Source organism: Macrosteles quadrilineatus, unplaced genomic scaffold (assembly GCF_028750875.1).
Source record: "Macrosteles quadrilineatus isolate MER2022 unplaced genomic scaffold, UCM_ALF_1.0 Scaffold_2__2_contigs__length_208266976, whole genome shotgun sequence".
NCBI classification, from domain to species: domain Eukaryota; kingdom Metazoa; phylum Arthropoda; class Insecta; order Hemiptera; family Cicadellidae; genus Macrosteles; species Macrosteles quadrilineatus.
Window position 1 is genome coordinate 193,910,578 of NW_026542595.1, and position 26,923 is coordinate 193,937,500.

Below are 26,923 nucleotides of genomic sequence, written 5' to 3' on the forward strand. Positions count from 1 at the left end.
TATTAAGAGAAAGTTGGTTTAGGCATATATAACCGAAAATCCTTTAACCAGTACGAAAAGTAAGGCATTTGACACTAAAATAATCGTTGACTTTACCAATAGCTTGTTGTTAAAAAAAATTCATATCTGCTTATTCAGAATCATGAGAATGAGTTTTGGTTTTATTCATTAGATAATTTGCGTTATTTAAATCAGATTAAATACTGAACGGTTTATTCTGAACCACCTGGAAACTTATTAGAATCTAGAAGTGTTTATCTTGAATCTTATTGTTGAAAAACTATTAAAGTTAGAATCGAATAAATCGTAAAGTGTATGCAACAAACCTTAATCAAGTACTTCCTAGTTATTAAAATCCATGAATATTTTATCTCTGTAGCGTTGGTTAAATGAGATATAAATAGTAATACCTCAGAACTATTTGATCGACCACGTGTATTTTATAATATCAAGATATAAAGTTAGGAATAAAACACCGACTCAAAGAACACATATAAATATAGAATAACTAAAATGCATAGAGAGGTTTATCGCAAATGTATTCAAAAACCTGCTAGAAAAGTAAGTATGTGTGGGCGTCCCATGGGTGATCCAGTAAATTATTTATAACGGTCACATATGGCGGACCTAGAAGCTTAGTGTGAATGTGAAACATCTCTACTAGGTTGGCTTTCTATTTTCCTGCTGAAAATAAGTAGACCGCTTGTTAGGATGCTTTTATATATGTGTGTATATATATATATATGTACAATTTACTTCTGTATGAGAGAGACAATGCATTTTGTGAATCAAATTTAAAACTGACATAATTATTCATGTTTATTAGTAAAGAATATTTATGTGGAGAAAGCATTTGTAAACCTCCATAAAGTGCAAGTCAGGATATTTAGAATTGAGCTCAGCAAAAAGTGCAATTACAATATCATGACTAATCATATCACACTCAAAATAAAATATTACCAAAGGGAATAGAGCCTTAAACATATCTGTTTTGAACTTTTTATTTTAGCTTGTATAACCTATTTAGTTGGTATAATTTAGTTTAATAAGAGTTATTTCCGTGGCTTTTGCCATATGACATTATAATCAAGGTATCTCCAACATAAGACCTATGTGATCAGAAGGTATGTGTGTGTATGTATAATACCTGTCTGTCTCTACCATTTGTTAACATATTTATAAAGACATGAGGCCTTAGTTTAATTTATTAATGCACTGGGGACAGAGTATTATTCTTGAAGCTGAACTAATAATAAATTAATAATTTTGTAACAATCTTAAAGAGAAACATAAAGTTCCAAAATGCAATCGTACAAATGTGAGCACTCAAGAAAAGTGCTTTTAGAATGTATGAAAAGGAAGCAAGGACATCTGGGACCCGTTCATATTTACAGACGAGAACCATAAAATCCCTAATATATTTACTCATCATAGGGAATTTACGTCTTTTAGCCTAACCTAAAATCGCATCTATATAAAGGTTCAATATATCCAACCTATGTCTTTGACAAACAAAATGTCTATAATTTTGTCAACAAAGAAAATATTTATAATATACATTCTACAGGAGATTCCTAAATGTTGGGAATTATTTTCCACTACACAAATGTTTAATATGCTTGCAAACATTTTTGTGATTTTATAAAGCATAGATAGACTCGTACCTCAACAGAAGTCAAATACACTAACGTATTCTGATCACAGACTGGGTACATCTGTTGTAACGTGTTTTACTGCACTGCAACGACTCGTGTTTTTACGTTGAATCGTAAACGATATGCAATGTTGTGTATTTAACTCAATGTATTTTTTGTAAGTAGCTTTATTTTAAGAAGAACGAACATAAAAAAAAACAGTTATCCTGATTAACCAGGAGATTCGCTTTTCAAAACTTAGGTTTCATCATTATCAAGCCTAAGTTTAAAAAGCGAATCTCCTGGTTTATCTGGATAACTGTTTTGTTCGTTCTTCTTCTTAAAATTAAGCTATATACAAAAAATACATAATTACTTAATATACATTAACTTAGAGAGGATGGATCATTACTTATATTATATAAGTTTGACTTTACGGTGTTAATCAAAATGACATATCATAATAAAAAAATACAAAAATAAAGATGCGTACAACATGTAAACGTACTTTAACTAACACAATATTTTATTGAAATTTGTTTTCATAATGTGCAAAGATCATGTAACAACAAAATAAAACACATTTCGTTTAGAGAAATTATCCCCATAGTAATTATCCCCCAAATTATTAGATCATTTCCCATCAAAATATTTTAACATATAAATAAAATAAATCTTTAGTTTAGTGGTCTATTTAAATGTATACATTCACATGAGAACATTTACATGGTAAAGATGAGAACTTAAATAGTAACTGATGCATAATGTAATCTGAAGGTGAAAATGGGAAAAGTTTAAACAAGACTGTTAAACAGCTTCTACAATCTCGGGTTAATATGTTTACCGCTAACATTATGTTTGGGGGTTTAGAACACCTTCAAGTGCAATTTGTAACAGGTTTCTAAGATATTTTTGTGTTTTACAAGCTTTGAAAACGATTTGTTTGAGGTAACTTAGTGCAATTGGTGTTTCAATATAGTTGTTCAAATGTTCGCGTTTATATTAAAAGTCATTTAACTTTGTGAGCTGGTGGCCATTTAGAAAACAGTTGCTCATTTCTCAATTAGGCCTACATGATTATTTTCTTCTTATATAAGGCTAAGCTCTTAACAATAGACGGTTGGTATTGCACGACATAATTTTGCATCAAAATATTTGACAATGCAATATAATGGGGAAAACAAAGTCACATTAAGATAATCAAAGGATCATTAGACGCAATACATCCTTATTTAACACGGTGTTGTAGCATGCATTATGTGTTATTGTAAATTACTAAAGCTTTCATAATCCTTGCTATTCTGTTGCCATTAAAATAATATAGGATAACATTTAATTTTGAATTTGCCTTTTTGCAATCCACCAAGCAATAAAAAACTTTACCTACAAATGCATACTAATAAATAATACATATTCCCCCTTTTAACCATTTCTTTATGATACGTCTATAAGATTCTTTATTCGTACCCTAATTTAACATTAAATGCAGCCGTGTAAAACTCAATTAGTTACTATCAAGCGATTGCAAGAGTAGAATTGTTTTGTAAATATTGTATTACTAGCTGTTGTACCCGTTTCTTTGCAACGGGAAGAGGACCTGAAATCGAAACATTTTGATCTTTACATCTGTTGTATAAAATATACACGTTCGCCAACGCTTTTACAAACTAAATTCAACCCGAATGGCCTTTGTGTCAATGCGGAAAGGGGCCAGGTTTCTGCACTGTCGGAAAGAGACCAGGTTTCTGCACTGTACATAACAACAGGCCTAATGAGAGTTTTGTACAGCTTCATCTTTGTCTTGCGGGGCATCAGCTTGGATTTCAGGATTGTGATTTCAGGATTTCATGTTTCAAGGTTAGCATAATATGCTCTGTTACCAGCCATGATTCAGTTTGTGATTTCTTGCGCAACAGTGTTTTTGCTATTCAACTCTGCCCCAAGGTAAACAACCTATCCCCAACCTTAACACATTTGTTTTTATATATTTAGTACTTATTATTTATTTTTAATTTACACATGAAATTGGGCATTTAAGATGGCAGACAAAACTAATGTTTATCAAAACATCAAGATCAAGGACGAATAATATTTAATAGTAATACGGTATATGTTTCATTGCATCTATGATTTTACTCTACAAAATATCAACGACCAACATAATATACAAATTAGTTTTTTTATTTAGTCCCATAATCCTTTTTCATTACATTTTCACACTTACCATTGAGTAAACATAGTAACAGACATAATTGATTTTAGAAACAAAAGAACACTGTGTACAGCTAAGTTTTATGATATTTTTCTTAGTGTGATTTAATCATTGGTGTAGCAAAATACAATTACTAAATTTACCCAAATAAAAAAATCTATGTGAAGTGTAAGTTATGTTAAGTTTATCCAGCACATGTTGAGCAGTTCGAAATTATAAAACAATGCCTCTAAATTCATACAAACCACCTAAACATTGTAATTTTCATACTGTTTCCATGAAAACATACCAATAACATTATTTTCATAACTGCGCTTTAAAAAATCCAAAGCAGAGCCGGAGTTGATTCAGCAACGGTTATAGAATCTTTTCTATACTCATTGACATAGTTTTAGAATAAATAATCCATGATAAAACTTTAGATTAAAAAACCTACCTCATAGTTATGGAAAATATTATATTTAATCTCTTTCTATCAGCTGTCTGAAATTGTAAAATATGCAATTTAGCAGTTCTTCTTGTTTACTTTGAAATGTCAAAGCAAATGTAAACAAACATTATTAGTGTTCTCATCGCAGCCATGGAGACAAATCAATATTTACTTTTAAAATCCTCACCTCAGAACTTTTAAAGCCAAAGGGGCAAAGCCCACGGTAAGTATCAAAGTGTGAATAGTCCTATAATGGTCCTTGGTATGGTAGCTATATTTTTGTAAAAGTTAAGCCCAGTTGGTTCAGTAGTTTTTGCACCTATTAGTAATACACATACAGACAGACACCATTAGATTTTTATATAATAGTATGGATTTTTTACAACAAGATTTTCTTCTATGATTTTCTTCAATGATTTTCTTTTACCTGTTAAACCGCTACCTATTTTTTATGACATATTATTTCTATACATGACAGGAAGTGAAAACATAATCTCATTTTCCTGATTGTCCTCATAAATTGGTCGAGAGTTTCATTTTGCAACTCTTTTCTTAATATCGACTGGGCAACAGATGTGCCCAATACCTGGTAACAAGGGAGTCTTCCTTTTGGACTGACCTCGAACTTTTATAATAGTCTTGTTGGTAAAAATCACTTTTGAAGTATATTTTGAGTTATCGTTAACATCAATATTTCCCCCTCAGTCTTTAGAAGAAGGTTAACGTAATGATACATACTTATCAATATTAGGTTCATACTTTAAACCGTGTTTTATAACTATAAGCTTAAAAGTCAATATTAGGTACATGATTGTACTTACATTATAGAGTATTTTGAAAGATTTTTAATTCCAAGACCTATTATTTCAACTATATTTTGCCTACTAATTTAGAAATTTCTGACTTTTGTCCTCGAATGATTGCAAAGTTTGAGACCTGGTTTCTTTGCTAGCACATGAGTGTTGAAGCAGTTTAGACGTGCTGTAAAAACGTCATTCCACTTACATGTGAGGTGAACACCATAGTTAAAACTGTCCTCTTCTTAAGACTCTTCTTAAAACCCTGGATTTGAAATGTTTCACAATGTCTACCTTATATTTGTTATAAATCTTAACTTAGGCCGAAAATGGAACTTTATGGATAAATATCAGTGAAAAGGTTCTGATTTGTTACATAAGGATAAAAATATAAATGCGTTATGTAATCTAGGCTATTTTATCGACCGGAAAACAGAATCAGTAAGGTATATGATATAAACCATTTGATATATGATTATTACAATCAAAATAGAGATACTCTTAATTAATTAACGGTTGCAGAATACTTCGGATGTATATTTTGATTATTTAGTCTCAATAAAAAAAAACTCTTAACACATTTTTCAATCTATGATAAACTTTATTAATCAGTTAACCAGCTTTTTGGATGTGTTCTACAAAAGAAAAAAAATCCACTAGTAAGATGATGTTGACCATAAAAAATGTGAGTAATTTTGGATCGGACGGTAATTTAATTTTTGCAGCAATCAATAACCTGCGCTCTGTTCAATATGTCCAGCGTGACGTGACATGTCCAGTCATTCGATTGAACATGTTCATCAATCATGGTAAAGGCAATATTAAACATTCACCACTTTTACATGGCAAATATATTCATACAAGTTAATATTTTCAATAGGAATGAAATCGTGAAAGCATATTTGGGGTGGTTAAAATAAATATCATTCTCAGTTTTTTTTTATTAGTTAAAACGTTTTTAGTAGTATTATTTCTTTATTTAAAATGTGATTTTAAAGGCGCTTGTTAATTTACACATGATTTTATTCCATATTATAAGATTTTCTTCAATAAGTTAAGTAAAATAAAATTGACAAAAACCTTTATCATTACGGTTTTATTTCATTGCTGCTAGTGATGTTTGGAATTGATTATTTAAGCCAATAGATAAGGTATGAAACCCTTTAGACGGATATTTCATTCAGGGGTTTGTAAAGCAAAATGATAGTTAGTAAATAATGTTAATGTTGATACAGTATAAAGTAAACGAGCAACAAGTCAACACAATAACACTTCAACCTTTGCTAAGATTTTTTGAATATTCTCCTACATTGATATTATTCATGATTCCATATACATGGGTTTTTAGCTCTAAATTTGTCATCTATACAAATATAAAAATAGAGAAGGTAACTTTATCTGATTATTGTTTTATTTTGTTGATAATATGATATATCCTAAGAACCGAATTTATGGTTGTTCCAATGACTATAGTATAGAATGTTAATGTGTGTATATAAAACCCCACAAACGGAAATTATAGATTATGGATTCGATCGGAGCAACAATGTCTTTTCGTGTGTGTACAGAAGTCTTATCTTTTAAGAGCAGACCCTCAGTAAAACCCCAACCTCTTAGAAAAGCTTAAGCGTATCATAAATTCATAAGGAAATAGCTCAGAAGATTTCAGTAAAGTCATAAAATATATCATTCATATGCCCTATACTGCACTATTGATGATTAAAATGTAAATTTTAAATATTTGTGTCCCTATATTGATAAGAATTTTCTATGTCAGACCTGTATAGATTAATTCTGAATGTATAGCGTTGGTGATATTAGATATAAATTGTTATACCTTCAGAACATTTCCTACATAGTAGTCCAAGTCTTAGTGCAATATCTATAAAATATTTTCATAGCGATCAGGAAATCCCTACAATGCATATGTTTTGCACGAAAAACAATGCTGACGCGAGTTATGGTTTGATTAAGTTTTTTAACAAAACAAAAATACCCTAGTTTTGGCAAGATGGTTAAACATTTTAACGAACAATTTCGCAAATTCAACGTACAAAGAAGTTCAAAGGCCAACATTTTAATTACAAAACACGGAGGCAAAGAGGCTTACGAATATTAATGTTGCATATAATTAGTTCCATCGTTTAATTAAATGTCTGACGCCGAGAAAACAACATGGGACTCAACTTACTTCATTAGGTTCGAATATTTATGAACTCATCAAACAATTTGGCTTCCTCGTAACTCTATATACAATGTATAAGACAGTAGATATACGTTTTTTGACATGCTCGTTTTTTTCTGACCGTACAGTCAAACGGTGATTTGGGTTTTCTTACTACCAGTTTGCTCTTCAATGATCTAAGTCTTCTTTATGTTAATTTAAATACGTAAAAAAGTAGAACAAAACCTCATAAGTAACTAAACAAATTAATAAGATATATTATGTACTTCGAAGCCGTTGAACAATACAAGCAACGACCCACTTTTGTTTCCCGAGTGTAGTTTGTAGCTTTGCAAACAGAGTTGTGGGCGTAGTTAACATCGGAAGTTCGATAACATTTTATCTGCGAGAAACTGTGGTCTTATATCAACCGCCCACCCATTACTTTAGCCATAGAACGTCTTCTATGGATTTTAGTTTTTGCATTTATACGTTTGAACAATAAAACCATCGAAATATGTGTTGTAGTACATTTATGTTATGTACATTCATGTACATGTTGTGGCATTTACAATGCCTAAAATTTTGAATTTGTTTGGTATATTCATTTTTTATGATAGTTTAAATGAAACTATGATATATGATAGTTTTTTTTAAAACACTATAAGAGTAGTAATTGCTACAAAAAATGTATTATACGTTACTTATCCGGTAAGTGGTGTTTTACCGTGCGAGCACGACATTTTCAGCGCAAGGCGTAGCCAAGTGCGGGATTTTCGTACGTTAAAGCTTACCGGACGAGTAACGTACGATACTTTACATCATAATACACAGAATAATTAGTACATTTTAAACGCATAACACAATTTATTTATGGCATAACGTAAATTATAATATTTTTATTTAAAAAAAAATGGCCGTTGGAGTTTCAGCTGATTAAGTGCACGGTAAAATGTTTTTACTGTACGTAAAACAAATAAATGTTGTTATAAAATATATGACGGCCAAATCGAGGTGAAATAGTTAACCACCCAGACCATGAACATGTTACTTGTTACGAATGATACCGTATCTTTCTAAAAATTAAAAACCGCATTTAGTGAAAAACGTAATTCGAATCAAGTCGTATTTTGATCAAACAATTAAATAACATTATTTATATCCGAATCCTACAATTATTTTGACTACCTACATTTGTAAACAATTATATATAGAGTTTGAGTTTTAAAATTAAATACTGTAATATTTATTTGTTTTGCAGAAGATCATTTAACACTAGTCGGCCTATGACACCCACACATGTGCACGACGGATAATAAAACTAAAAAAAAAAACTTTTTATTGGCAAAATCTTACTGTAGGCACCTTACCTTCTCCTATATAGCATTAACTTTTACTGTAAGTAGTTTGAGCAGGTCAAAATTATAGTACTGTACGTTTAAAATGATTGCTCGAAGAATAATGAATATATCTTTTCATGTTGTAACCAACTAGCAATCGCTAAATGACTTATTTGAGTATTTTTAGGTCGCACTCTGTTGAAAACATATTTTTTAAAGAAGTTGGTGGAATAGACTTATGTTTGAAACAGTAGTGTTTACAACTATGCATATTTTAAAGTGTGATTTTCTGTATTACAGTGTTTTCGCAGATTGGCTAGTCTACTAAAGGAAATATATCTAGAACCAGAAAGCTTCATTAACATTTAATTTATTTGTATACTATTGATTAAATTGCTAAGTGGCAAATTTACGTTCTGCCCCACTCAATATAGTTGTAGCAAGAAAAATTATTAAGGTAATTATTAAGTTTAATGCGATTTGGTATCTTATCCGTATTTATTTAGCAGTTATGTAAAGTAGTTCAAAACCGATTTGAAAATACAAAGGCTGCTATTTAACCTAGGAAGAGTTGTTTTTCAACTCAAATCTGTTGTGAAAACCAACACGTTTGCTGTTGACATTCCGTTGACAAAACACTCAGTCTACTGCAGATGTGGTATGTTTTGTGAACTGCTTTTTGTGGCACAAGCTTAACTGCCTTTAACATCAATCTGTTAGGTTATAAACTAAGTGAAAGGTGTTGAGGATAATGTTATGTAGGGACACTTCCACAGAATCATGTCAGCTTATTGACAAACGAACTTACCAGTTGTTTAAATATTTTATTTGGCCAATATGCAATACTATGCATGAAATTAAAAGATTGTCAATGTTTTAATATCCATATTTAAGATTTATTCGATGACCCTACGCGAATTGCAATCTAAGAAACGCAATGGAATAACTAAGAATAAAATCGTCTAATTATAATTAGGTTAAACACTTTCTATGTAAAGGTTTTCTATACTATAAATGTATTGTAATTCAACTATAATAAATCTCAAATGATAAAGAGAATAATAATCCTCCCATTGAAAAGATAAATGCTATTTAAATTTAAATGACTCAGTACTGATTACAAAAATGTTGAAGGTTTCTTAAAAATATATGTTTTTAAGGGAATTAAGGTCTCCAGCTATGTAGGCTGGTTCACTTATGGTTTTAGGGGAGTAAAGAGTGATATCAAAAGATTAGCACTAAATTAATTATATTCAGTATTTTTGTATGAATTACCATATAAAAATCTACACACGATGGAGAGTCATTGTACCCAAATTAATAGTATATTTATAACTAAAACATTAAAATCAAGGTGAAGCTTGCTAAGTAAAAAACGTGCAAGGACATTAAACGTTTTGAAATACACAATATTAATATGAATGAAATAATTTAATACTATTTTGTTTCATTGTTTCTATCAAGGTAAGGGGATATGAGTAATGGATATAGCCTGTATGTATAGGGTTTGATATGTGTGGGGGCTGCATCATAAGATAGCAACCCTATTTCGCTTACTCATCGCCATGCTCAACTCAAGATTTAGAGGGACACATACACACTTCTTATATTTACTGTTAGCTTTTATAGCTGATGGATAAAGTGTAAACAGTGTTTGTAAAATGCAGCTTGAATGATCTTACAATATATAATTTGCCTTGTACATCGATATATAACAAAATAAATAAGTTATGTTTTTTACGATAAATTATCCCTAATCCCTTTCTTATATTGTGTAAAAGTGCAATAATTAAGCAAAAGTTTAATTCAATAGAATGACTTAAAGATTAGTAAAGCCATAAAAGTTTGATGGGGGTTCAAGTAAACTTAGTCTGGATATGTGTTGGCTTGCTGCAGATGTGTTAAATGGGACTTGTTGCCTTTATCTCCCTTTATTTTTTTTATTTTAATTTTCCATACAAACATGGGAAGCAAGTTAATACATAAATTATCTAATACTAAACTACCACATTCGTCCTTTTTTTACTCAAGAAAGAATTCATAATAATTGCATATTACATACCTAATTACATAAATGATAAAATATTACCTACAATCAAAATTGTAACACTGTTCATACAACAATCTAAAAGTATTAACAAGAGTACAAGTTTTTAGTTGTTTATTGTTATCTTTTGCGTTAGAACTGATTCAAGCCCAATTTATATTTATGCTACCGCAAGCCCAAAAACCAGACCCAACGTCCATAAACACCTTTCCTCACAGTGAGTATTCTGTGGTGAGTGTCCCTAGGGAGCTGTTTCAACCCGTCTTACGTGGTTTCGCTTACGTGAGTACCAGAGAAATGATGGTGAGAGGCGTTTGTTGGGTTATGTTCACACTGCAGTCATTGTAAAAGTATTAGCTAAATATTTGTTCGTTGGGTTGTGAAGAATTTTAACTTGGTAAAAACAATGAATAAATAGTGTGTTACCTTGTAGACAATTAGCGACAGAATTCTTCTAAAACCTTTAGACAATGTTGAAAAAGGGCTTGTTGGGTTAGGTTTACAATATAGTATATTTTCAAGTATTATTATTAAGTATAAGCTGGGTATTTTTTGTTGAGTTTTTATGCACTACAACGATGGCTCAATAAATTAATACATTTTATTTTTTACATGCATTAGTGGCAGTAAACGCGTCTAAATCTTCTAGTATTATGTCTAATAGTAAAGTAAATCATTTTTTACACCTATTAATGGTTTATGTTTATATTAATAGTTTTTTTACACATTCAGTTTTTTTACTTTAATTTGTAATGCTCTAGACCTTTGACCACCATCTTTTTTTAAATAAAAATATCGTCTTGGTAAGATCAAGGTAGTATTATTATTACACCCTATGAAATTATTATGTTGATTATTATTATTAAGATTATATTAACGATAAATATTTGTATAACGACAAAACACAAAATAAATAAATAGAATCCTTCTTGTTCACAGAACAGTTTATGTATCTTTTTGGTAACGCCTGTTAAGGCTCAAACACTAACTTTCTAAAACTCAATTCCCATGACCTTATTTTAGAGAAGAATATGTTTCTCGCATCCTGATTTTATTCCTCCCATCCTGATAAAAACTTTATTTAACTAATATTTTTAAAGCAACAATTTATTTTAATTTTCAAAAAATAGTAATTTTTCTTTTCATTTCAGTTTTAGTTTATACTTTGTAATCGTTACGTATTACATATTATTTTATTCATTCATTAATTCATTCATTCTAATAAATCAAATTTATTACTTAAGAAGATAAATTTTAAATTACTATTGATTTTTTGTGACAAAAATTAAGTAAATTTTTACATAGAGATTAAAAAGAGTTTTAAAGTACAGTTGTTAAAAACATATAAATTAATAGTCTGACTAGATAATTTAAATCTGAATTATTCTTCATTTTTTTATCCTGTAGCTTTTTAACTCTAAACCGAGTTGATTTCAACAACTCGTAGAAACTGTTAGCTGCAGATGTTTCAGTGACAAATATGCGGTTTGTAGCAGATGTTGTTTATGTTTTGTGGACTCTGCCTTAGAAACAACTACCCTGGACTGAAAACCAAAAGGCTTCACATGTAGTGTACGTAGTAAACATGTCACTTCTTACTGTACATTTGTAATTGAAACACAGACTTTTACTGGCTTTATAATCAAAATAATTTATATTGTATTTCATTTAGTGAATTCTCTACAGAAAAATTTTCTGACAATCTCTACTAGCTCTTCAACAAAAAATCTTGTGTGTATAGTTAAGTAGCTAGTTCGATTTTAAACGTTCCTGTGCCTTAATTCTATGCTATGCATGCAGGTTAAAACAAGTAAATGATTTTTAATGCTCAGTATTTCTTCGTGCTCAATTAGTCTTCCCTCCTATCATGAGCAAGCATATTGTTAATTTCCTGGTTTCTTAAGATTATTTTATTTTAAGTAATTAATTTATTCCCTATCGTAATCAAATTTGTAGTTCCGTCAATCTTTATAGATTTATTGATGAATGTGTAGCTTGGATTGGTTACTATGCAATACCTAATCTTGTTTCTATTTATTGCAGTGTGTAATCTGTCATAATGTTTACTGTCTATAAAACTGAGAATCACCACAACTCACCACAATCACCACAAAGAGAGTAAGTACAGTAGGATAGAAGCTTAGTTCCTTCTAAACTTGTGGACTGCTTAACCAACATAACCCTAAATATAAACATCCCCATATTATATCATGAATAAGTTACTGTACTTCCAAAGTAATGCAGCTTTCGTTTATTCTTAAAACGTAAATTTGATATAGATCTGACATTATAAAATGTTCTTTGTTTTATGTTTGTTAGATTCAGCATATCTTTAGGTTAAGCATAATTTAATGTTAATATTGTGGTAGCTTTACAAAATGCAGAGCTTTTTAAAAGTCATAATATGTGTAATTTATTTCAATTATTAATCTCTCATTCTGTTTGAAAATTTGTTATGTCAAATTTATAAATTATTAACGTTGTATTGTATTGCATTGTTTTAGTCTTTCGAGTTTGTATTGTTAACTACTGTATTTGAAACAATCAGTGAAAACAATAAACTGTAGTTTTACTTTAGGAATTCTTGTTTGAAAACACTTTAAATTATCAATTTGGACTTAGCCCTTTTATAATTAGCATGAAAATCCCACTGATAATGAGTATTTTTTATAGCTATCCTACGTAAATTAACTATCCTAATAGATAAACGGTTAGAAATCCATCACAATCATGGCAATGTTTAAAATGTTACTTAGTAAGCAGTGTATTAAGTACTTTATTTATCCTCCTTTTCTCTAGTGCTTTGTTTAGGCACACCCTGTAGTTATCCTGTCTGCTCCTAGATATTGAAGACAAATGGGTATGTACACACGCAATAGCATTAAGGTGCTCCACTAAATCATGAACTAAACATCATCGAGCTGGACTAAGACAACCACGTTGAATATATCGACTTTCTGAAAAATATCAATATTTAGCATTAAGTTTGAACGCTTCTATCTTCAAAGAATTAATACATCAGTTAAAGTCAAAGATAATCTAGCAAACAAATAAATGTATCTTTTGATTAGAGAGGATATGAAGATGTTGCCCTGAAACATCCCAGCACAGAGTGGCTTCACTAATTAAGTTATCTTGTAGAGCTTTCAGTCTGGACGTGACTGCTCTTTCTCATAGAATATTTTCACTTCTAAAACTCATTCGAACATCACTCTACAGCCCGTAGATTAAAGAAGTTAATCGCCTTAAAAATTTAAAATCGCCTCTTTTAATGTTCTTTACCAAATTGGTATTAGTTTCTTATCCGTATTTATTTTGCAATTATGTAAAGGAGTTCAAAACGGATTTGAAAACACAAAGGCTGCTATTTAACCTAGGAAGAGTTGTTTTTCAACTCAAATCTGTTGTGAAAACCAACACGTTTGCTGTTGACATTCCGTTGACAAAACACTCAGTCTACTGCAGATGTGGTATGTTTTGTGAACTGCTTTTTGTGGCACAAGCTTAACTGCCTGTAACATCAATCTGTTAGGTTACAAACTAAGTGAAAGGTGTTGAGGATGGTGTTATATTTAAATAGGGACACTTTCATGGAATCATGTCAGTTTATTGACAAACGAACTTACCATTTGTTTAAATATTTAATTTGGCCAATATGCAATACTATGCATGTAAATTAAAAGATTGTCAATGTTTTAATATTTATATTTAAGATTAATTCGTTGACCCTACCCGAATGGGAATCTAAGAAGCACGGTGGAATACATAAGAAACAAAATTTTCTAATTATAATTAGGTTCAAAACTTTCTATGTTAAGGTTTTCTATATTATAAATTCAATTAAATTAAACTATAATAAATCTAAAATTATAAAGCGGATGTGTAATCTTCCCATTGAAAAATAAATTCTATTTTAATTAAAGTAACTCAGTATTTATTACAAAATTGTGTAAATTATGTCTAAACCTACATAAAATATATATTTTAAAGGAATTAAGGTCTCCAGCTATTTAGGCTGGTTCACTTATGTTTTTGGGAGGATAATGTGTAAGAATAGTACTACATTAATATCTCCTAGTATTTTTAAATGAAGTACCATATAGAGGAAGAAGACAACCATATAGAGTCATTATACACAAATTAAGAGCATTTTTATGCCTGAAAATTTTAAATCGAGATGCAACATGTTGAGTAGAAAACCTTTAAGGTGATTAACATGCATGCACATTTATAAATACAAAAAATTATATGAAAAAACTATTCTATTAAAATGTTGACTCATAGTTTCTATTTTGGCAGCGAGCATATGAGTAATTAATGTACGTAGTATGTATAGGGGTTGATATATGTGGGGGCTGCATCGTAAGACAGCAACCCTCTTTCGCTTACTCATCTCCATGCTCAACCCTAGTGTTAGAGGAACTTACACATACACACTTCCTATATACACGTACACTGTGTGTATCTTACATACACAGTTTTTTGTAAAATGCAGCTTGAATGGTCTTACAATATATAATTTGCCTCGTAAATTGATATACAACTAATTAAAGGTCTGAATTTACATTCAACTAATCTCTAAACCCTTTCTTATGTAAGTGCAATAACTACGAAAACGCTTAATGCAGTATATTGACTTAAGGATTAGTAAAGCCATAAAAGTCGGATGGGGGTTCAAGTAAAATTAGTCTTAATATATGTTGGCTTGCTGCAGATGTGTTAAATGGGGCTTGCTGCTTTTATCTCCCTTTATTTTTTTAATTTAATTTGATTCACACAGAAGCATTATAATCTTTAACTAATCCGTAAATTGACCTATAAAATAACCTTTATTGAATCCATATAATCCAGAACGGTTACTTCAACTAACTTCCTTAAAATGATTTATATTTTGTTACTGAAGTATAAAATCCAATTTTAGTTAGCAAAACAGTTAAGAATTATTCCTTTCAAGCATGGGAAACAAAGTATTAAAAAATTATTTAATACTACACTACCACATTCGTCCTTTTTTTACTCAAGAAAGAATTCATAATTGCATATTACATACTTAATTACATAAATGATAAAATATTACCGACAATCAAAATTGTAACACTGCACATGCAACAATCAAAAAGTATTAACAGGAGTACAAGTTTTTAGTTGTTTACTGTTATCTTTTACCTTAGAACTGATTTAAGCCCAATTTATATTTATGTTAACGCTAGTCCAAAAACCAGACCCAACGTCCATAAACACCTTTCCTCACATTAAGTATTCTGTGGTGAGTGTCCCTAGGGAGCTGTTTCAACCCGTCTTACGTGGTTTCCCTTACGTGAGTACCAAAGAAATGATGATGAGAAGCGTTTGTTGGGTTATGTTCACACTGCAGTCAGTTTAAAAGTATTGGCTAAATATTCATTAGTTTTGTTGTGAAGTATTTTAACTTGGTTAAAACTTTGGTTGGTTACCTTGTAGACAATTAGTGACAAAAGTCTTCTAAAATCTTTAGATAATGTTGAAATGGGGTTGTTGGGGTTATTTTCACAATATAGTCAAATTTGAAGTATCCTTATTAGGTATAAGCTGGGAATTTTTTGTTGGATTGTGGAGTATTACGACGATGACACAATAAATTAATACTTTTTTACATGTATTAGTGACAATAAACTCGTCTAAATCTTCTAGTATTATGTCTAATAGTAAAGTAAAAAATATTTTTACATTTATTAATGGTTTTTTTATATTAATAGTTTTTTTTACATATTCAGTTTTTTTTTACTTTAATTTGTAATGAATATTAATATGAATGAAATAATTTAATACTAGGTCCCTCTAGACCTTTGACCACAATCTTTTTTAAATAAAAATATCGTCTTAGTAAGATCAAGGTAGTATTATTATTACACCGTATGAAATTGTTATGTGGATGAAATGAAATGAAATGAAATGAAAATGCTTCTTTATTGAGGCGAACTTAGGACCACATGGTCCTTTCTTACAGTTAACCTCTAAAAAACTAATAATAACAACAAAATAATAACGAAAAATACAATTAAGTTTGTAACATAGCTAGTAATAAAATAGCATAAATCAATTCATTTTCCCTAACATCCAGTCACACACACATATACCCTCTGCTGCATCTAGGCCTAACGCACGCCACCCCGCCAAGCCACGGCCATCCGGTCAAGGTAATATTCTTTCAGCGCCACCATCAGTCGGGATCGGTTTTCTATAGATTTGATGGGCAGAGGCATGGAGTTCCATAGGCGGCAGGCTGTTACTAAAAATGATTTATTATAAACAGTTGTTCTATGATGAGGAATGCGAAGCGTGGACGAGCCAGAGCGGGTATCCCTTGCGCCTCTTCCATTCAAAAATTTAAAATTCTCTGCAAGATAATTTGGAATTCCAAGATTGATGACTGAATGAGTAATGGAAAGTATTCGTATTTTTCTGACGTCCTCTAATTTCAAAATTGATTCATTAATGTAATAGGGTGTGACATGGTCATCACGCCTAAGATTGAACAAGAATCGAACACAATAATATTGTACACGTTGTAATTTTGTTGCCAAAGCCACAGTCATATCATTAACCACGGTGTTGCAGTAGTTGAAGTGTGGAAACACGAGTGATTTGACCAGTAAGAGTTTAATGTGAAAATGTAGAAGTCGTTGCATCTTCTTCAGTGTGTGAACACCGGCAAACACTCTTTTACAAGTGCTTACCACCGCGTCAGTCCAGTCCAATGTGCGGTTTAGAGTCAAACCAAGACTTTTTACTTTGTCCTGGTGTTGCAAAGTGGTTCCGTTTACAGTGATTTTTGGTAAAATGTCTAAGTCCACTTTGTTTGAGTAACCGTGAGCGACCTATGATGATTGGCTTTGTTTTGTCAGGATTGAGTCTAAGTCCGTTCTTTTCTGCCCATTGAACAATTCTGTTGATGTCGTGATTCATCATGTTTATAGTTTCATTTGCATCGCTCACTTTAAAATGAGAATAGATTTGCAAGTCGTCAGCGTACAAATGAATCTTTGCGTGGTGTAGAACTGTACTGATGTCATTGATGTAAATGGTGAAAAGCAGAGGACCAAGAATTGAACCCTGGGGAACTCCGCAGGGAACATGTCTCCAGTCGGACGTCAAGTTGTCATGAGAAACACACTGCTTTCGGCTCTGAAGATATGATCTCATCCATTTTAATGAATTATCAGAGAAACCTAACAGTTTGAGTTTGGCTAGAAGAATGCTATGGTTTACGGTATCGAAGGCTTTACTGAAGTCAAATAATGTTAAGATAGTACATTGGCTACGATCCATAGCAAATCGTATGTCATCAGTTACATGAAGCATTGCCTTTTCGGTACTGTAAGATTTACGAAAACCTGATTGAAAGCTATTGAGGATGTTGTTTTGTACCAAGAAGTCAGAAACTTGGGAGTGAATGACTCTTTCTAGTGCCTTAGAAAGAGCGGGAAGAATGCTAATTGGTCTGTAGTCTTGCGGAAGCGATGGGGATGAGATTTTATTCAAGGGACGGACAAGCGCAGACTTCCACTTTTCTGGGAAAATACCTGATCTTAGTGAAGTATTAAATATGAAAGTTAATGTTGGGAGGAGAGCAAACAAGATACGTTTAATTAAAGAAATTGGGATTCTGTCAGAACCAGTGGCTTCAGACGTTAACCGCCTTATAGCCTTCAAAACATCGATTTGCAATATTGGCTTGAAGTTAAATTGAGTGATGGAATTTGGCAAATGGCGTAACTCTGTTAAATGGTTCTGAACTATTGTACCGTTTGCCTGTGATGAAACTGTTAAAAAATAATCATTTAAATCGTTCAACGGAATTGATATGGGGACAATGTTAACTTGCTTGCCAAAGCCAAAACGTTTTAGATTACGCCAGCAAATAGCAGAGGATTGCTTTCCTTCAGAAAACAATCTATTTAAAAATTGGAGTCGAGCACTGCGTAAATGTTGTTTTACTTGATTTCTAAGCTGGCGATATTGGGCCATGAGCCCTTGATCCCTAGTTCTTTTGGCTCTGCGATGGACTGAGTCCCGCCGAGCCATTAAACCAATTATCTCATCATTAATCCAAGGAACGGGGTGACTTTTACTAACCCTACGGTTGACAATAATTGGAGCGTGTTTGTCATATAATTTTAAAATGGTTTCATTAAGTGAATCGACCATATCATCAACTGACTCCAGGGTATGTACGGAGTGCCAAGGCGTTAAATTTACATCAGACAAAAAATTTGCTTCGTTAAAATTTCTAAAATCTCTGTAAGATATAAGTTTTTGTTTGGGCTTGGGAGCTCTCGTAGCAAGGGCACAATAAATAAGGTCATGTCGAGAAATGGCAGGGACTGGAAGCTGGCCATGGTGAACTGAAAATTCGGGATCACTTAGAATAATAAGGTCTAGTAATGTATCAGCTTCAGCAGTGTGATGGGTCGGGTCCAGTGGTAGTATCGCCAAGTTGCAAGAGTCAAACATGTTTGTCAATTGTCTGCAATCGTAACGTCCAGGTTTGAGTAAGTCACAGTTAAAGTCACCCATGATCAAGACACGACTGTAGCCTGGCATGAGGCGCAAGAGAGTATTTTCAAAGTCGGCCAAATGCCCCACTCCTGGAGGACGGTAACATGCCCCCAGGAGAAGAGCATCCGAACCAGACAAACGGATTTCCAAAAAAGAAATTCAGGTTTAGCAGAGTACTCACCCGGGGACTCGTACAACTGCCTGGCTTGCAAACCGTCTTTCACATAAACGGCAACGCCACCACCTGTTTTTCCTACACGATCGTTTCTGAAAACTGAATAACCAGGCAGTGCGATCAACCCAGGCGAAATACTCGGCTTCAACCAAGTCTCTGAAACTGCAATGATTTCAAAATTTTGAGTCCGAAATATTGCTCTGACTTCGTCAATATGTTTTGTGAGGGATTGAGCATTGATGTGAGCAGCTTTGAATTCTTTGGCAAAGGGAGCGAGGTTGTTGATAAGGATCTGGGCGTTATCAGTAGGGAGAGGAGTGGGCGGGGGAGGGGTGACTGAGGCGGCGCTGTGCAGGTCCGCTATCCTGGACCTACAGCTCGGACCCGCGGCAAGGCGCCGACGACGCGCACCGGCGTAGCTGCAACAGACACATTCACACACACACACATACTTGGGACGTAATACATCTTAATTAAAATAACTAAGCTAATAAAATAAAACAATTTCTCTATCACTACTGAGGAATAAACACAATTAACATTCAGCTCCTTGCATAAGTTAAAATGTAAAAAATTATAAAATAACAACTTGACTTGATAAGACTTTTAAAACAGAAATTTAAGATATTTTACAAAACAAACAAATTTTTGTATTCTAACAATTCCATTAATAGTTGTTTAATAGTATTAAATATGTCTTGTTGATGTGATATGTCTTAACGATTCTAATTAAACTAATTAAAGCCAATTAAGCCTAATTTTGAAACAAGAATCTTTAAATAAATTTAAATAAACGTGATAATCTAACTTTTAAGCTATATGTACCAGAGACAACTGCAACTGTACTTTTTTCTGTAAGGACAACTGTTGTTATGAAAATCTGATAAAATCTGCATTAATTAGAAACTAAATTTATAAAACCAAAAACAAAACTTGACACTAAAAATGTTGCATTATGATTGGTAATTTAGATACAAAAAAAATAAAAAATGATACTTTTAACAAAAATCACTAAAAATAATAATTTAGCATCATAAAATATTTAAATAAAAATGTTTATGGAATTATTTTTGTTGTTTAAAATACATGTTCTTATCTGGATGAGTTGTCAGGCGGCTGAGGAGGCAGATCTGCCTCCTGGATATTATTATTAAGATGATCATATATTAACGATATATTATCAATAACGACAAAACACAAAATAAATAAAAAAATCTTTCTTGTTCTCAGAACAGTTTAAATGTATTATTTTTGGGAACGAATGATAAGTTTCAAACATGACGGTCGAAAACTCAATTCCCATATCCTAACTTTAAGAGAAGAACATATTTCTCCCATTCTAATTTCATCTGTCCCAACCTTATGAAAATTTGATTATTTTAAAATAATCCCATTCTGATATAGCTTACACATTTTTTTTAGCAACCCAGCAGACGCACAGGAAGCACTTCCATATGGATGCTGATTTTCTTAAAAAATAAATCAAATAAGTTAAAACTAAAATGTCTTTTTTATTTTATTTTTATCTAATATTTTATAATCGTTATGTATTAAAAGTATTAAATATATTATGGGGAAAATAAACATATTATTATTTAGTTCACTCATTTATTCTTATAAAAACAATTAATTACGTAAAAAGTTTAATTTAAAATTGCTATTGATTTTGTGAGACAAAAATTAAGTAAATATTCTCACAGAGATTAAAAAGAGTTTTAAAATACAGTTGTCAAAAACATATAAATAGTCTAGGGTAGAACGTTTAAATCAGAATATTTTTTTTCCTGTAGCTTTTTAACTCTAAAACCGAGTTGATTTCAACAACTCGCAGAAACTGTTAGCTGCAGACGTTTCAGTGACAAATATGCGGTTTGTAGCAGATGTTGTTTATGTTTTGTGGACTCTGCCTTAGAAACAACTACCCTCGACTGAAAACATAAAAGGCTTTACATGCAGTGTATACATGTAGTGTATGTATTAAACATGTGACTTCTTGCTGTACATTCGTAATTGAAGCACATACTTTTAAGTCTGTTACCGTCAAAAAATGTATATTCTGACGACCACTACTAGCTCTTATACAAAACATCTTGTCACAAAAAAACCGTGTGTATAGTTAAGTAGTTAGTTCGATATTAAATGTTCCTGTGCCTTAACTCTATGCTGTGCATGCAGGAGATAAGTAAATTATTTTTAATGCTCAGTATTTATTCGTGCTCAATCAGTATTCATGCATATGCAGTATTCGTGCTCCTATCTTGAGCATGCATACTGTTGATTACCTGGTTTCTTAAGAGTATTTTATTTTAAGTAATTAATTTATTACCCATTCGTAATCAAATTTTTAGTAGCGTCAATCCTGTTGAATTTATAGAAAAATGTGTACCTTGGATTGGTTACTATGCAATACCTACTCTGGTTTATATTTATTGCAGTGTGTAATCTGTCATATGGTTTACTGTCTATAAAACTGAGAATCGCCACAAAGAGATTAAGTACAGTAGGATAGAAGTTTAGTTACTTCTAAACTTGTGGACTGCTTAACCAACATAACCCTAACTTTAAACGTCCCCAATTATTATCTCATGAATCAGTAAATTCCAAAGAAATGCAGGTTCCATTTCTACTTAAAACGTAAATTTTATATAGGCTAGATTTTCTATTATTAAATGATCTTCGTTTGATATTTGTTATACTCAGTTTATCTTTAGGTTAAGTGTATGTTTATGTCGTGGTAGCCTTACAGAACGCAGAGTTCTTTATATGTCTTAATACGAGTAACTTATTCCAATAATTTATCTCTCATTCTGTTAGAATATTTTTCATTTTAATTTTGTTAATTATTTTAAAACGTTGTACTGTATTGTATTGTTTTTGTCTTTAAGTTTGTATCGTTAATTACTCTATTTTAAACAATCAGTGAAAACAATAAACTGTAGTTTTTTTATGAATTCTTATTGGAAAAAACTTTTCAATTATAATTTGGACTTATTTCTTTTAGAATTAGCATGAAAAAAACATTGATGAAATATTTAATAGATAATTTGTTAGAAAGCAATTACTATCATGGCAATGTTTAAAATGTTACTAAGTAAGTAGTATAGTAAGTTTATCTTCCTTTTCTGTAGTACTCTGTTTAGGTGCACACTGTAGTTATCCTGTCTGCTCCTAGATATTGAAGACAAATGGGTTTGTACACACGCAATAGCATTAAGGTGCTCCACTAAATCATGAACTATACATCATCGAGTTGGACTAAGACGACTACGTTCAACATATCGACTTTCTGAAAAAAATCAATATTTAGCATTAAGTTCGAACGCTTCTATCTTCAAAGAACTAATACATCAGTTAAAGTCTAAGATAATCTAGCAAAGAAATAAATGTATCTTTTGATTAAAAAGGAAATGAAGATGTTGCCCTGAAACATCCCAGCACAGAATGGCTTCACTAATTAAGTTATCTTGTAGAGCTTTCAGTCTGGACGTGACTGTTCTTTCTCATAGAATATTTTCACTTCTAAAACTCATTCGAACCATACTCTACAACCAGTAGAGTAAAGTAGTTAATCGCTTTAAAAAAATTTAAAGTAGCCTCTTTTAACCTTCTTTACCAAATTGGTATTAGTTTCAGTACCATATAAGGAAATAAAATTCTATGATTCTTATAGTAAATAAACGTATTAAATCAAGCCTTATACCACTAACAATCACTACTTAAATGACTAATGGACGAAACAACATTTTATGTAGATTATCAGTTTAATATATATTATTATTCGCAATTATATCAAAATGTATTTGAAACGTAATGCGATTTAACTGACATACTGAGACACGTTATCAAAGAGCTAATCTAAAAGATCATACGTTAGGAATCTAATGTATTATCTTTTATCAGTAAGATTGATCACGAAGTTTCGTACATTTACGACGTGTAAATGGTTAATTAATCGAGGAGTTCAGTCCGTCTAATGTTTAATACAAGCTAAACCGTTAAAACCTTTATTATGTGTGGACGGTAAAATTAATAGGCTACATTTTCCATTTAACGATGATTTTCTTACTAAAAATTATATGTTTTTGTATATTAATTTATTACAATAGATAACCTGGAGATGACTCACTTGTACCTGGAAAAGTAGTTTGATATTGTTGACTTTTCCAATAAAATTAATTTTTAGTTCAATAGGTAACTTTACAATATTGAACGAATTTTACAAATAGATAATCAACTAAAGCTTAAATCTAGCAAATAATTTATGACTGAATTCCGACACTATTGAGTTTTTTTTATAATGATTTCCTACAAACCTCTTATGATAGATCACTATTCAAGTACTTTTATGGCGTACATTTAAATAATTCTAAATGAACTAACTAAATGAACGGCACTATTTTTCCTAATATAATGTGTGGTTGTTTCAAAGGAAAAGAATATTTAAAAAAGATAATATTTTCTTTTCCCTCTCTGTTGACGACCACAATCCTCTGCGAAGCTTTGTCACTTTTTGTGCATATTTGTTTATAGCCCCGGGTGTTAATATGTTAAACCCATTCTGTTGTCACCGACATTCTCGCCCAAAAGAGGTACCACCATTTCAAAACTATAAAAAACATTGCAGTTAAAAATTCATTATCATAATTTACGACTTAGTTAAAACGAAAAAATTATGTAAATTGAGAACTGATCAATTAATCAGTGTTGCTTTTTTGGTTCTAGTCTGAATAGTTATACAAAAATAATAGTTTAAATTAAATGGCACGGTTAATTTTTCCTTGTTTTATCTTTCATTATTATATTTACAATACTTTTTTTTTATTGTAGTGGCTTTTAATCGTATATATGACCTTCATATCTATATCAATATGGGTAAGATTTACCGTGAAATATTATTTCATAGTTAAAATTAAAATAGTTAAAATTGACTTAAAGCGAACGTAAATGCTGCACAATTTGACCTATTGTGTAATAAATATAGTTCAAATGTGATAGATTGCCATTTCCGTTTTCAATTCCCTGATGCAATTCAATTAATTATAGGACAATGTAATTAATTAATTATAGAACAAAAAAAGCAATTTGAACTGTGGACGCTTATTTGACGTATTACCTCAAATAGCCCTAATACCCTGAAGAGCTAATAATAGTAATATTCCCTGGAAATACTCCATTTAAAATATTTGTTAGCTAAGAAACAAACAAAAAAATCAAAAAAAAATTTATATTTTTTAGAAGCTCACTCCTATCTAATATTGCGAACTTTTACATCTTCCACCACAGCGCTCTTTGTACTTTTTTTGTTTTTGGGTGTATGCTTAGGAACAAACGAGTTTTTTTATTCACATGGCGACACTGTTGTTAGCAGTTTTACAATGTACACTGGCTATAAATAATGACTTAGTACGTTTGTCGCCATATATTTAGTTATTGCTTAATTTTCCTTGTAAATTACAAACATATTCATCGGAAAATAAATACATTCTTCCACTAAATAAGCGACATTAAACTTAATAAATGTTAAAATTGACAACAAGTACCAAAAAACCAAATACAAAATAAATTTATCTTTTTTTACTACGGACTGAGAAACAGAAAACTGTCATATATCAGATTGTGAGTAGATCTTTATCAGATTATCATCATTATCATCAACCAATTACATCCTCAGATTAGTAGTCATTACCGGATCATGTAAGGCCGTTTTATTAAATGGTCCAAAAATTGTAGGAACTAATAGTTCAGTGGTGATTTATACATTGTGTAAGATTAAAAGTAGTATTTTTTATCGGTGGCATTGTGCAGTATCAGTATATAAATATATTGCTAACTCATTCGAGCAAAAACGGAGTTTAAATCTTAATGCAGATCGTACATGTTGATCAAATTTTAAAAACAGAATATTAGACATAAACATGTGTAAGACATATTAGCTTTAAAATTGACAACACATTGCTGAGTCTAAGGCCGGGCGCGCACTATCCCGACCACGACCACGACCACGACCAAACGCCCGACCAGTGGTTGTCATTCACCATGCGACCAGAGCACGACCCGACCACGACCCGACCAAGGCATCGAATGTTTTACAAACTTCAGTGTCAAGATGATTGTTGAAGAAGTAGTTGTTATGGTGCATTTGTATTGTAAGTACGTTAAGCGGAAGAAGACACTATACTGGGTATATCCAATGTTAACTGTTAGGTCTGAAAGGGCATTTTCCTACATTTTATGAAGAGCTACGTCAATATGAAGACAGGTTTCAAAAGTGACAAAATCCTGTGACATTTTACCAAATGAGTCACTTCACAGACCGGCGCAAAAAACTAGTGCTTACCGTTTGATTGATCTAGGAATACTGGGGGTTGAGTGGTGTACTGGTCGGGTCGGAGGCAAGTCGGGGGTAGTGCGCGTCGTCCCATAACATTGTGTGCTATTTTTGGCTGCAACGACCAGCGGGTCGGGCCCGACCAAACTGAAAAATTTTGGTCGTGCGACCAGGGCCCGACCAGGGTCCGACCAGTCGACCAGTGCGCGCTGTTCCATTTATTCCTATTATAAAACTGGTCGTATCCGACCAGTCGGAGTCGTGGTCGTGGTCGTGGTCGGGATAGTGCGCGCCGGCCCTAACATTGACATTGTTACAATCATACAACAGTAGCATATGGGACAACAAGGACTATTGTTGAACATGGCAATTACTACTTGTAGACAGCATATTGAACCTACCAGTTGTGTTACACACTTCAGATACAACTTTGACAACACATTGTTTTAACATTATCATTGTAAAACTAAATTTTGGCCGTGTTTGTCAATTATAAGGGCTATAACGGTTGTTCATGATAATTGATTTATAACTTTGAATTTAAAATGAAATATTTTCTTTTTGACCATTGGTCTTATTACTATTAAACCCAAATTCCACTAAAATTCTAATCATATATCAAACAATAATTTAATTAGTGACTTACCAACGAAAATCACTATAATTATTTAAAAAGATGCCATAATAACTATAAAATACCAAAAATAATACAAAATATATCCTTATTTAACTTTACATTTGTCCGTCCATGTGGACTTCACCCGTAAAGAGTGTAACGTAAAGAGTGAGCCAGTATAAGACGATATTTGACTGTATTGCATGATTTTAACACTTTCAGTTACGAACTTTCGAAAACGAATATATGTACATTTTGTTTTTGTTTTTAACCTTTTTCATAATTTATTTGTAATGATTTTCTTGTTGTCAGATAAAAAATCCTTACCACTAATCAGGATCTATATGTAGGGTACCGTAATAAAGTTTTTAAACATTTTGTGTTTTGTATTTTTATTTATTTTTTACAATAAGGTTGTAAAATTAGTTTTAGAGCTTCTGTGTAGTCGCATTAAAACCATAAAATCTACAAACACCTTGATTATATTCGTAGAATACATTTTGATTTTGCAATATACCATACTATAAAAGCCGTGGGTTCTCTTGCAATATTTAACATGCAACATGTCTGTTTCGTGTTCTAATCCTCTTTAGATAAGAATCGTCATAAAACTGTTTTAAGCCACACCCTTATACTCATCTC